A 12762-nucleotide genomic window follows, 5' to 3' on the forward strand; every position below is an offset into this window, starting at 1 on the left:
TAGTTTCATATTTAACTCTATTAAAAAATAAATCCCACAAAAAAGTTCAAAGATCTTGGAAAAGACTTTCAATTATGTTCTTTATAACTACAGCCAGTTTAAAAATCAGAATATGTTGCCCTGTCCTTCCCAATTCTTCTTCTTTTTTTTTTAATCACACATTCCTGTCTTGACTCTGTAACTAGACTGCAAGCTTCTCAAGGAGAAAGAATGTATCACATAACATGTACCCACTACTGGACTAACGTGAACTCAATTCTACTCACAGAGAGAAAGAAATATTGTAATTTAAATAGTACTAGTTATTCCACCTATAATCCACTTAATAAGCAAATCCCCAGGGATAAAATGGTTTTGTTTTGTTGGACTCAGTTGCCAGTTACATCTCACTGTATGCACATCTTATCAAAAGTGTCTGGTCTAATGTTTCAAATAGGTTTTTTGTTTTTTTTTTTTAAATACAAAATGTCATCTTGAGCATTTGGTGTTCACTAAAGAACAGCACTCACTTCTAATGGAAAACTAGCTAGCCAGGTTGACCTTATTTAGAGATGGTACAGTAGACTTCAACATGGCACTTAAAATTGGCAATAAATACTGTACTTTTAGTATCAACAGAATTTTGGAAGTAATTCTGCATATTTGGTTTTCTCATTATACACTTTCTTTAGAACCTGTCTCTTCATAAGTTAAGACTCTGGTAGTTCCTAAGCAACAAGCAGCACAAACTCTTCACTGGTATGCTGCTAAATTTCAAACCATGCGTAATATACAGTAACATACAATGATTTTAATCAGATGGAACTTGTCTGAGTGGGTTATGTTACATGACATGGAACAGATACAACTTGGTTTGGGAAAAGGTATGGTGCATGTCAACCCAGCACCTAAGAAATGTGGCATTTACTGCAACATATGAACACAGAATCTAACCCCTTCAAATGTGAACACAGAAAGATTAAGAACTGTGGGTCTGATGTATAATTGTGTTCAATGGACACCTATTGAATGAACCAAGGAATTAATAACCAGAATAAAACTTTTCTGGGGTTATATCTTTCCTCCACAGTCAACCTAAGTGATCTATAGAAAGAGTTTATACAGAAAACTTAAAAAGACAAAAAGGGCTAAAATCTAATCCTCTCTTTTCTAGATGTATAGCAGTATAGTAGGATTAATTTTTTTTTTTTTTTTTGGTCACTCAGCTCTGTCACCCAGGCTGGAGTGCAGTGGCATGATCTCGGCTCACTGCAACCTCTGCCTCCTGGATTTTAGCGATTCTCCTGCCTCAGCCTCCCAAGTAGCTTGGATTACAGGTGCCCACCACCACGCCCAGCTACTTTTTTTGTATTTTTAGTAGAGATGGGGTTTCACCAGTTGGCCAGGCTGGTCTTACACTCCTGACCTCAAGTGATCCACCCACCACGGCCTCCCAAAGTGCTGGGATTACAGGCATGAGCTACCGCCCCCAGCCAGTAGCATTAATTTTTATGATTAGGAGTTATTTGTTGGTAAAAGGCATAAAAAAGATAGCATAGGTCTAAAGAGGTGTCTATTAAATGCCAGGAAAAAAATAAGAGATAAAATGTAGACAAATATATGGTAGTTTCAGTTTGAAGCATCCACAACATCTACAGACTGATTTTTCAAACTTTTGTCTTTTTCAATTCTCCTGCCTCAGCCTCCCAAGTAGCTGGGATTACAGGCGCCCGCCACAACGCCCAGCTAATTTTTTGTAAATTTAGTAGAGATGGGGTTTCACCATGTTGGCCAGGCTGGTCTCGAACTCCTGACCTCAGGTGATCTGCCTACCTCAGCCTCCCAAAGTGCTGGGATCACAGGCATGAGCCACCATGCCCAGCTAAACTTTTGTCTTATTAGCTGATGATTTCTTTATTTTTCATCAAACGATTAATGTACATTTAACTGTTAAGAGTTAACCTTAATTTTCAGCTGGGCATGGAGGCTCACACCTTTAATCCCAGCACTTTGGGAGGCTGAGGCAGGTGGATCGCCTCAGATCAGGAGTTCGAGACCAGCCTAGCCAATGTGGTGAACTAAAAATACAAAAATTAGCCAGGTGTGGCGGCACCTGCCTGTAATCCCAGCTACCCAGGAGGCTGAGGCATGAGAATCACTTGAACCTGAGAGGTGGAGGTTGCAGTGAGCCAAGATCACGCACTGCACTCCAGCCTGGGCGACAAAGGAAGACCATCTTTAAAAAAAAAAAAAGGTCAGGCACGGTGGCTCACGCCTATATTCCCAGCGCTTTGGGAGGCCGAGGTGGGCGGATCACGAGGTCAGGAGATCAAGACCATCCTGGCTAACACGGTGAAACCTCGTCTCTATTAAAAATACGAAAAAAATTAGCCGGGCATGGTGGCAGGTGCCTGTAGTCCCAGCTTCTCGGGAGGCTGAGGCAGGAGAATGGTGTGAACTCAGCAGACGGAGCTTGCAGTGAGCCCAGATCGCCCCACTGCACTCTAACCTGGGCGACAGAGCGAGACTCCATCTCAAAAAAAAAAAAAAAAAAGAAAAGAAAAAAAGAGTTAACCTTAATTTTCAAGCAAGAAACCTAATGCCTATGTTATTCCAGGCATTGTGCTGGGCACCAAAGAAAGATTAACTAGGACATGGCCCCTGCCCATAGGTGCTCATGGTCTAGTGAGAAGCCTGTAGATAAGAAAAGAGCTTATGATTTGAATTTCTGTTTTTCTTAAAATTAGAACATTTATATGTATTTTTTATCTTTTATCAGAGAGGTATTTTTACATATTAGTTCCTCTACTAGAATATAATCTCCTTCTCAGGCCATATACATGTTGGACATGTTGGAATGATGTTGCACATAAATCCTAAATTAAAAAAATAATTACAGCAAATTTTTAAAAATTAAGGCAATTTAAGAAGTCCTCTTGACATGCTCAGATTCCATGCCATAAAATACTTTAGATCATATGTAAAGAAAAAGTTTCTGAAAAACAACTGACTCATCCAGTTACACCCTACTTAACAACGACTTTAAAAGATATAAGAGAAATTCTTAAAAAAAAAAAGAAAAAAGAAAAAAGAATTTTCTCAAACCTGTCATTCTGGTTTCAAAAACTAGATATATACAAAGGGGTGACACATCCCTTCAGACACTTCCTTATGAACGTTTGGGGAAAACCTGGTATAAGCTGCTGCCACAGACATGAGACTGGCAGGGGACACTGCTTGGCAAGAGAAAGTAGGACACAGGAAGCTGGGTGGAAATTCAAACAGGAATCATTTGGTCATATCAAAAAAGGAACATCAAAGGCAGATGTTTCCTACATCACGGTCCATATTTAGAGTCTACACATATAATAAGAAACAAATCTGGGCAACATAGTGAGACCCCTATCCCTACAAAAAATAAAAAAAATTAACTGGATGTGGTGGTGCATGCCTGCCTGTAGTCCCAGTTACTTGGGAGGCTGAGGCAGGGGGATGGCTTGAGCCTGGGAATTCGAGGCTGCAGTGGGCCAGGATGGCACCACCACAGCCCAGCCTGGACAACAGAGAAAGATCCTGTCTCAAAAACAAACAAACAAAACATAAAACACCAAGAAAAAGCCCTCTGTCCAGAGACAAAAAAATTCTCAGGGAGAAAAAGGAAGGAGAAAAGATACTAGCTTATCACTACCTAGAAAAATCTGCTATTTATAGTATTAGTTTTTTTTTTAAACTAAACATATACTGAATACTCCAGTATGCTGGTTCTCATCAGAACATATAATCTATTTTTCTTGATGGGACTTAATTAAACTAAAAAGCTTCTGCACAGCAAAACAAATAATCAGCAGAGTAAACAACCCACAGAGTAGGAGAAAATCTTCACAATCTATACATCCAACAAAGGACTAATATCCAGAATTTACAAGGAACTCAAACAAGTCAGCAAGTAAAAAACAAACAATCCCATCAAAAAATAGGCTAAGGGCATGAATAGACAATTCTCAAAGGAAGATATACAAATGGCTAACAAACACATGAAAAATGCCCGACATCATTAATTATTAGGGAAATGCAAATCAAAACCACAATGTGATACCTCCTTACTCCTGCAAGAATGGCCATAATAAAAAAATCAAAAAATATTAATAGATGTTGGTATGGATGCAGTGAAAAGGGAACACTTCTCCACTGCTAGTGGGAGTGTAAACTAGTACAGCCACTATGGAAAACAGTGTGGAGATTCCTTAAAGAACTAAAAGTAGAACCACCATTTGATCCAGCACTCCCACTCCTGGGTATCTACCTAGGTATCACACACTGCACTCCAGCCTGGGTGACAGAGAAAGACGATCTCAAAAAAGAAAGAGTTAATCTTAATTTTCAACAAAGACATCTAATGCCTATGCTATTCCGGGCATTGTGCTGGGCACCTTAGAGTAAAATAAGTTATTATACCGAAAAGATACCTGCACACGCATTTTTATAGCAGCACAATTCACCACACCCAGCCTTCTAATTTACTTTGAATTCGTCAGAAGGGATAGTTGCACAGAATGGGTGTCTAATATCTACTGATGATGTGGCAATCAAAATCAGCACAAAAATTCAAATGTTCCAGAAGCAGCTAATATTTGGAACTGGGTTAGCAACAAATGTTACAAACAAAGGGGTGTGTGCATGCATGTGACTATTTGGGAAGATGCCTTAACCTCAACATGTGATATTTTCAAACGAGAGCATATTCATCTCAATTAACCACTGCAATATTCTCCTGTGAAAAATAAAACCCTACTATTAATTCTAAAACATACGAAAAATCAGTGTGTTTAGAAGGCAGAAGGGAAAGAAAAAAGGTGAGAAACATGATTTTGTCTCTCTCCATGCTTTATGAGATTAAAATAAAACTACTGTAAGGGATAATAGTAGTCATTTTAAAAGTAAAAACAAATACATATTTTAAGCATCTGAAAATGATCAAAATATTAATTAAATGACATTTCTAAAAACCTAGAAATTAGGTCAGTCCAAAGCCAAGGCTTTATGTGAAATAGTGAGGCAGATACTTTTTTTAAAAAGCAAAATTTGAATGTTATTAATAAAAATACAAAAATTATTTAAATTGTTGTGACACTGTAAGATTTTGTCCACATCAGATAACTTTAAAAAATGTATCTTTCAGGCCAGGTGTGGTGGCTCATGCATGTAATCCCAGCACTTTGGGAGGCCGAGGTGGGCGAATCACGAGGTTAGCAGATCGAGACAATCCTGGCTAACACGGTGAAACCCCATCTCTACAAAAAATACAAAAAATAAGCCAGGCATGGTGGCACATGCCTGTAGTCCCAGCTACTCAGGAGGCTGAGGCAGAAGAACCACTTGAACCCGAGAGGTGGAGGTTGCAGTGAGCCAAAATCACACCACTGCACTCCAGCCTGGGTGACAGAGCGAGACTCTGTCTCAAAAAAAAAAATATATATATATATAAAAAATATAATATATATTATATAAAATATATATTATATAAAATATATATATTTATCTTTATATATAAAAATATATATGTATCTTTCAAATGTGAACACCCTAGCCACCCATTTCTTAGCTTTGTATCACTTGATCAAAGGTTTTAGGTTAGCTAAGCCTTCCTTTGACCTTTTAGAGGCTCCTACATCATTACATTTCTAGCTTTTCACCAAATATCTAGTGATGTCTAAGCCAAAATAAAATACACTCAATCAATGCTTGAGAAAATAATAATGAAGCAACAAATATATACATAACAGCAAAACAATGTAAATTCATAAAAATGCATAAATTATTTAATTACCAACAAAAACAAACACATTTTAAACACTCGTTTAATTGAGTCTTTCAAAAATAGGCAGCTCTTAAGGAGTTACTGTTATAAAGCTGAAGGCTTTAACCAAGAATATAAACACAACATGGAAACAGCTGAATTCATTCTTAACAATCAAAGATTTGTTCTCCTCTGGAAATTGCAACAGAAACTTCAGCAGTGGGTAGGCACAAAACCTTTACTCTAAATATTCAACAATTTCTCCATGACACAAGCAGGGCTAGCAGCCTTCCCACCAGCTAATATCTTTTTTTTTTTGCAAAGCCACTGGAGAACTTTCCCATTAGATACCAAGAACATATTTGGTAGCCGAAGGACATTAAAGTGATTTAAAATTATAAATACCAACAGTTACATGAAATTACCCAAAAGATACAGTAAACTTCTAGATTTGGGAGCCCACAAAGAAGTATGTTTTAGGATATTATTAATATATTATGTATCTGAGGATATCATCATTTAAGGGGAATGACTGACTATTCATTAGGACTATAGACTCTGAGTCTGAGTACAACTGTCCCCAAACAAACAGTTCTCTTTTCAGGATATTTAAAAAGATTCACATAGAGGAAATGTGCCTTTTATCAGCCTCAGTTTAAAGAAGCAGACAGGAGAGATGCAAGAAGGTACAGCAGAGAATGTAGTAGAAAATGGCAGGTATGGAGTTCAGCAGAACAAAGGATGGGGCATAATATTGTGGGTGGACAAAGCAAGGTTCCAAATAGTCTCAAAGTAAGGACTCTGCCTGGGAAATGATAAAGCTCATTTGGCAGCATACTTTGAAATAACTGGCCTGCTGCACAGGGGGCATATGCTGCCCCATCCCCATTCATTCCCTCTTCTTTCCTGCCACACTGGAAGCATTTTATTCAGCTATTCTCATCTAGCCTCCCCTTGTGACCAGCTACATGCACTGTGAAATGGCCTGAAGTACAGACTGTGCCAAAGCAAAAGAGCATGCATGACCAAATGACACCGGAATCCATGTCTACAAGGTAGATAAACAAGTCCCCAAACTACGAAATAGTATAATCCCAATGTTATTTGTAAAATCTTACTTTAAAAAATATATATTTATTTTGCTATGGTCTGAATGTTTGTGTCCCCACCAAATTCATATATTGAAATCCTAACCCCCAATGTTTTGGTCCCAGGAGATGTGACCTTTGGGAAGTGACTAGGTCATAAGGGTAGCGCCCTCATGAACGGGATTAATGTTCTCATAAAAAAGGCCCTAGAGAGATCCCTTGCCTTTCTGCCATAAGAGGAAACAGCAAGAAGATACTGTCTATGAACCAGACTGCAAGCCCTTATTAGACAGGGAGTCTGCTGGTGTCTTATCTTGAACTTCCCAGCCTCCAGAAGTGTGGATTTTTTTGTTTGTTTGTCATTTATAAGCCACCTGGTCTACAGTATTTTGTTATAGCAGCCTGAATGGACTAACACATACATATATACATACATACATACATACATACATACATACATACACACAAACACACACACACACACACCCCACACACATATTTGTATAATTACATTTATACAAAAAAAGTGAGAACGCATCTACCCAGTGATGTGCTGGAGCCAGCTCATGTGAGCTGACAATTGAATTTTCAGAAATTTTGCAAGCCAGTTGTTAAATATAACCATTATTAAAAATTAAGTTATACAAACTTACAATTAAAATAAAGCTAATATTAAAGGTTCATCATTTCCTAATTATTTTCTTAAATTTTACTACTGCTAATGACGTGCTATTGTGCATCTCTTCCCAATCTATCACCAGTGGTATCATATTGGTAGCTTTAAATTGGCCATGGTGGGAATATTCATATCACAAAACTGGCAAATTAGGGCTTAATTTATCATTTTATTGACTGTCTAAACTTAAGAAAGTGACAAAGAAAACGTTAGTAATAATGCACATTCAACCTAAAAGCATGTTATATGTGGAGCTGTTACATTATGACAAGAACAAAAAAACTGAGGAAACATCCTTCCAGTATTTGAAAACTATCATCTGAATCAGCAAAGAGGTTGCTCATGCAATGACAAATGAATAGAAACTCTGACATATATTTTGGTTTTGGTTTTTGTTGACACATATTTTGTTTCACGTTTATCTTACTCATTAATATAAACAAACATATCAACTAACATTCATATTGGAATTACACTCAGAGAGCGAGTTGCTCACATTTATCAGCATACCACTGCACAGGCCCCAGATGTTAACAATAGTTGATTCTAAGAGGTAAAGAATTATGAATGATTTGTCATCTACCTGTGTCTCTGAATTTTTCAAGCTTTATAATTACTTTAATAATTTGTGTGCTATTTAAAAAAATCGCTATAGCAAAAAACAAAACAAAATAAATTCACTGGTTCATGTCAAATTCATGACCTCTAAATAATGACGATTACAGCCAAACCATCAGCCAATCAATCACTTTCTGGAAACAGCAGGCTGAGTGCAAAGTCACATGTAGATGCCATTATAGGGCTGAAAATCCCCCAGAATCCTGATGTGAATAACAAAAGTGAATTACAGCATGCATACAACTTCAGATCTCTGTATTTCCCATACCCCTATTGCTCCAGCATAAAATAAAAATACAGGGTGTTAATAATCAAATTAAATCCATATAACATTTAGAATTTTAAAAGCATTAATTTAGCTATTATTTCCCAAATGTTTTCTACGTTCCAGCAATTTTCCTAGCTGCTGAGGACAAAAGTAAAACAAGATGAGTCCCTCTATTCAAAGAGATTACAGTTAAGTACAGAAGACAGAGAAGTAAATAATTTTTTTTAAACAGGCAATTTTAATACAGATTAGAAAATGTGGAACCACCTAGGAATATCTGGAGTCTTTAAAAAATAGTATCACAAATATAGAACTAATCATGAATGCCAATTTCAATGAAATACAACTAAAGGAGAGGGCAAAGTATAATCAAACTTTAAAAAATAATAAAATAAGCCGGGTACAGTGGCTCATGCCTATAATCTCAGCACTTTGGGAGGCTGAGGCAGGTGGATCACCTGAGGTCAGGAGTTCGAGACCAGCCTGGGCCAACATGGCAAAACTCTGTCTCTACTAAAAATACAAAAATTAGCCGGGTGTTGTGGCGGCCACCTGTAATCCCAACTAATGGGGAGGTTGAGACAGGAGATTTGCTTGAACTCGGGAGGCAGAGGTTACAGTGAGCCGAGATTGCCCCACTGGACTCCAGCCTGGGCGGTAAGAGCAAAACTCCATCTCAAAAAAAAAAAAAAATAATAATAATGATAATAACAATAAGGCCGAGTGTGGTAGCTCACGCCTGTAATCCCAGTACTTTGGGAGGCCGAGGCGGGTGAATCACGAGGTCAGGAGATCAAGATCATCCTGGCTAACACAGTGAAACCCCATCTCTACTAAAAATACAAAAAATTAGCTGGGCGTGGTGGCACACACCTGTAGTCCTAGCTACTAGGGAAGCTGAGGCAGGAGAATCGCTTGAACTCAGGAGGTGGAGGTTGCTGTGAGCCGAGATCGCGCCACTGCACTCCAGCCTAGGTGACAGAGCAAGACTCCGTCTCAAAATAATAATAAAATAGATTCTTAGTGGCAAGACTATGCATACATGAATAGTAACATCTGCTTTTCTGTAGCAGCCAAAGCCAGAGTCACTCCTCAAACTCCTAGCTAGTCCAGTGCTGGCATTTTTAGAACTGGTGTGGCACTACAGTCCAGTACTAATTCCAACTTTTAGTTGCACTAAAGACGATCCTTCTCATACCTCTAACCAATATCTATGTCACCATAAGAATGTCTGTAAGATATGCCAACTGTTTCTTGCGTCATGGCCCTTCTTGCTGGAAAAATTCCTAATGATAGGAATCAACTGAAATGAAGGTGTGAATGGATAGATGGAGGGACAGGTAGGTAGGCAGACAGACAGACAGACTTCTTTTTAACAACCTTACTTTCAAAACACAAGATACAGTCTTTAGTAATCCCACTACCTTTAGGTTCCATCTATTTAGGTAGCAGGTATTTATATTTTATTAATGGAATAACAGAGCATGAGGGCCCTTCTAAACACCCAAAACTAGTGTGATAAAGTTGTACATTTTGCTTCCAGACAAATACTCTGACCATTAAAACTGGGGCTTCAATTTTCCCATGAGAGATTATACAACTGTTTCGGTCTAAGTTGAACTACGTCAGAGGCTATTTGGAATTCTGCCTAAAATTTCAAGAATGCTGGGGGGTTGAAGGGGGAGAGGAGATGGAGACAAACGAGTAAAGAGAAATGTGACTGTTGGTGGTGGGGTTAGGATCTAAGACTCACTTCCAAGCTTGACTCCTAATCCCACCTCATTCCCACAGGCCACAGCCCTAACACCAAAGGTCTGTGAAAAAGACAGGTGGAATTCCCATGACAGGACCCCCAGCAATCGCAGCATCGGTGCCACCGGTCCCGTCATCGCCACCAGCCCTTTCCCAGGAAGAGTCAGCTGACACGGAACAATCCTTGGCAGTGGGGATTGGGGCTACTGGATGACTTTCAGCAGCCTGAGAAGACAACAGTGTGAAGACCACCAATGCACAGATCCTAACCAGGAAGGTTTTCTTTAGCTTATTTATTTATATTTGCAAGTAGCTTCAAAAAGGAATAAACTTCTAGAGGTCCTCAGATTCTCTGTTGTTTTTATTTCAAGTGAAAATGTTTCCTCTCCACTAAACTCAGGAAACATTCACCGATCACTGATAACCTCATGATTACGGACCATGGCTGGAGATACAAAGATGAACCACTGCCCTCAGGTGGGGATGCAAGCCCCACCAACTTATAAAGGTCATTTGTGCTCTAGATAAAAGTATGCCAAGGAACTGTCTTTGGTTTGTTTTTGTCCCTGAGAAATCAAAATGTTTCAAATAATAACTTTAATCCCAGTTTTAAAATTTTAACAAGAAGACTTTGTACTCGTATTCCCTTCTAATTCTAATCTGCTGTTAGAGATGTTTGTTTTCAAACTAGGACTTTCTATAAGAATAATGACCTTTCTCTTACTGAAATAATTCAGCCTTGATCATTTTATTTTATACTATTTGGGGAAACGAATAAAAGCTGGTCACCATGCTAATATTAAATTGCTGCAATTTATTTCATCATAGTAATTTTGTGTGTATGTTTTTGGGGGAGGATTTTTTTTTTAAAATAAACTTTTAATTGTAAATTAGTTTTAGATTTCCAGAATAGTTGTGAAGAAAGTTGTCATATACCCCACACTGTTTTCCTTTCTATTCTCATCTTACATTAATATGTTATATTTGTCACAATGTGTTTTTAAACTAATCTGGTATAAATTCTACTTTTCCATGTTTTATTTGTAAGAGGCTTATAAAGTAATAGAAAAAAAACCCTACATGAATTAGCATAACACTGAACTGTAAACACTGAGTGACAGTGTTGTTAGCAAAAATGATGTCAAAACCTAAATATTTTCTTAAGGTAAAGTCATGTCCAAATTGAGGAGTGAGGTCAAGTAGGCCCATTCACAGGACTCACCACTTTGACTAGCTCCATACAAAGACAGAATATTTGGGTTGGTATTTTACAAAGAAGTACTAGTAAAAGGAAGAAAAATTCAGGAGGCAGGAAGGCTGCTAACCCTTAATAGGGTTTACATAGTAAATCAGGGTGAAGCAAAAATTTCTGTAGATTTATTTTTTAGGGTTCCAAGTCTTTACATTTAGCATAAACTACCTCAGTGTCTAGCAAAATGCTTTTCACACACAATAAATATCTTTTGAATATAAGTGAATCTCATTTTCAAAACATATCATAGTACAGAAACTCCAGTACATCTGCCGTTTGATGTCAAATATGGATTCATCAATGTTTCATGGAGATGTTATTTTTAAAATCATGATCTTTCCAACATCAGGCCTACATAAACTAAAGTTGCGGTTTTGCCTCAGGCTTAAGCAGAACAAATCTATGGGAAACTCAAAGGTGATATTTTTAACAATCATTATTTAAAAGAAATATAGCAGTAACTTATTTAAATACTGAGATCAAGTCTGTTCTTTTTTTCTTTTTTTGAGACAGAGTCTCACTTTGTCACCCAAGCTGGAGTGCAGTGGTGTGATCTCGGCTCACTGCAACCTCTGCCTCCTGGGTTCAAGTGATTCTCCTGCCTCAGTCTCTCGAGTAGCCGGGATTACAGGTGCATACCACCACACCTGGTTAATTTTTACATTTTTAATAGAGACAGGGTTTCACCATGTTGGCCAGGCTAGTCTCGAACTCCTGACTTCAGGTGATCCACCCACCTCAGCCTCCCAAAGTACTAGGATTACAGGCATGAGCCGAGGGTGCCCGGACAAGTCTGTTCTTTATGCAAATAGAAGGCCAAAGAGAAGAGGGAAGAGGTGAGCATACAAAGGTATCCTGGGAATTTGTACAAACAGGAAGCACAGCTGAACTTTGTGCAGTGCTGGGAAACACGGAGGCTTTTTGTGCAAGCTCTCATTCTTCCTTTCTCTCTGAAACCACATCATCTCTGCTTCAATCTTCACATCTTCTGCTACACTTGAAGATTGTTTGCTGACATTCCTGTCTTTGTACATAAAGCATCTGTTTGTTTTAGGCTATCAGTGAATTCTTGAAGACACAGAGAATGTAGGACCATCCCCCTGATGGTTGTCAGACAGAGCATGAACTGTGTGAGGAGTCTGGGGGTCTGACAAGCCCAATTTCACCTCTGCCTTTACTCACTCCATGAGTATAATCACATGTCAGTTTCCTTATCTGTAACATGACATTATTGGATTGGATGATCTCTATTCTACTCACTAGGTCTAAAATTTTTAAAATATGAAACTTAAAACACTCCAAGATTAAAACACTCCAAAATTCATTTAATAA

The 12762-nt window shown here is 38.1% G+C and overlaps 1 protein-coding gene across 22 annotated transcripts in view; it reads right to left on the reverse strand.

Annotated features, from left to right (window-relative positions):
- The window catches only part of SH3D19 (SH3 domain containing 19), a 204034-nt gene that overhangs the window by 74197 nt on the left and 117075 nt on the right, over positions 1 to 12762 (reverse strand). The gene's annotated exons all lie outside the window — the stretch shown is intronic.

The sequence above is a fragment of the Pongo pygmaeus genome, chromosome 3 (genome assembly GCF_028885625.2).
Source record: "Pongo pygmaeus isolate AG05252 chromosome 3, NHGRI_mPonPyg2-v2.0_pri, whole genome shotgun sequence".
Classification (NCBI taxonomy): Eukaryota; Metazoa; Chordata; class Mammalia; order Primates; family Hominidae; genus Pongo; species Pongo pygmaeus.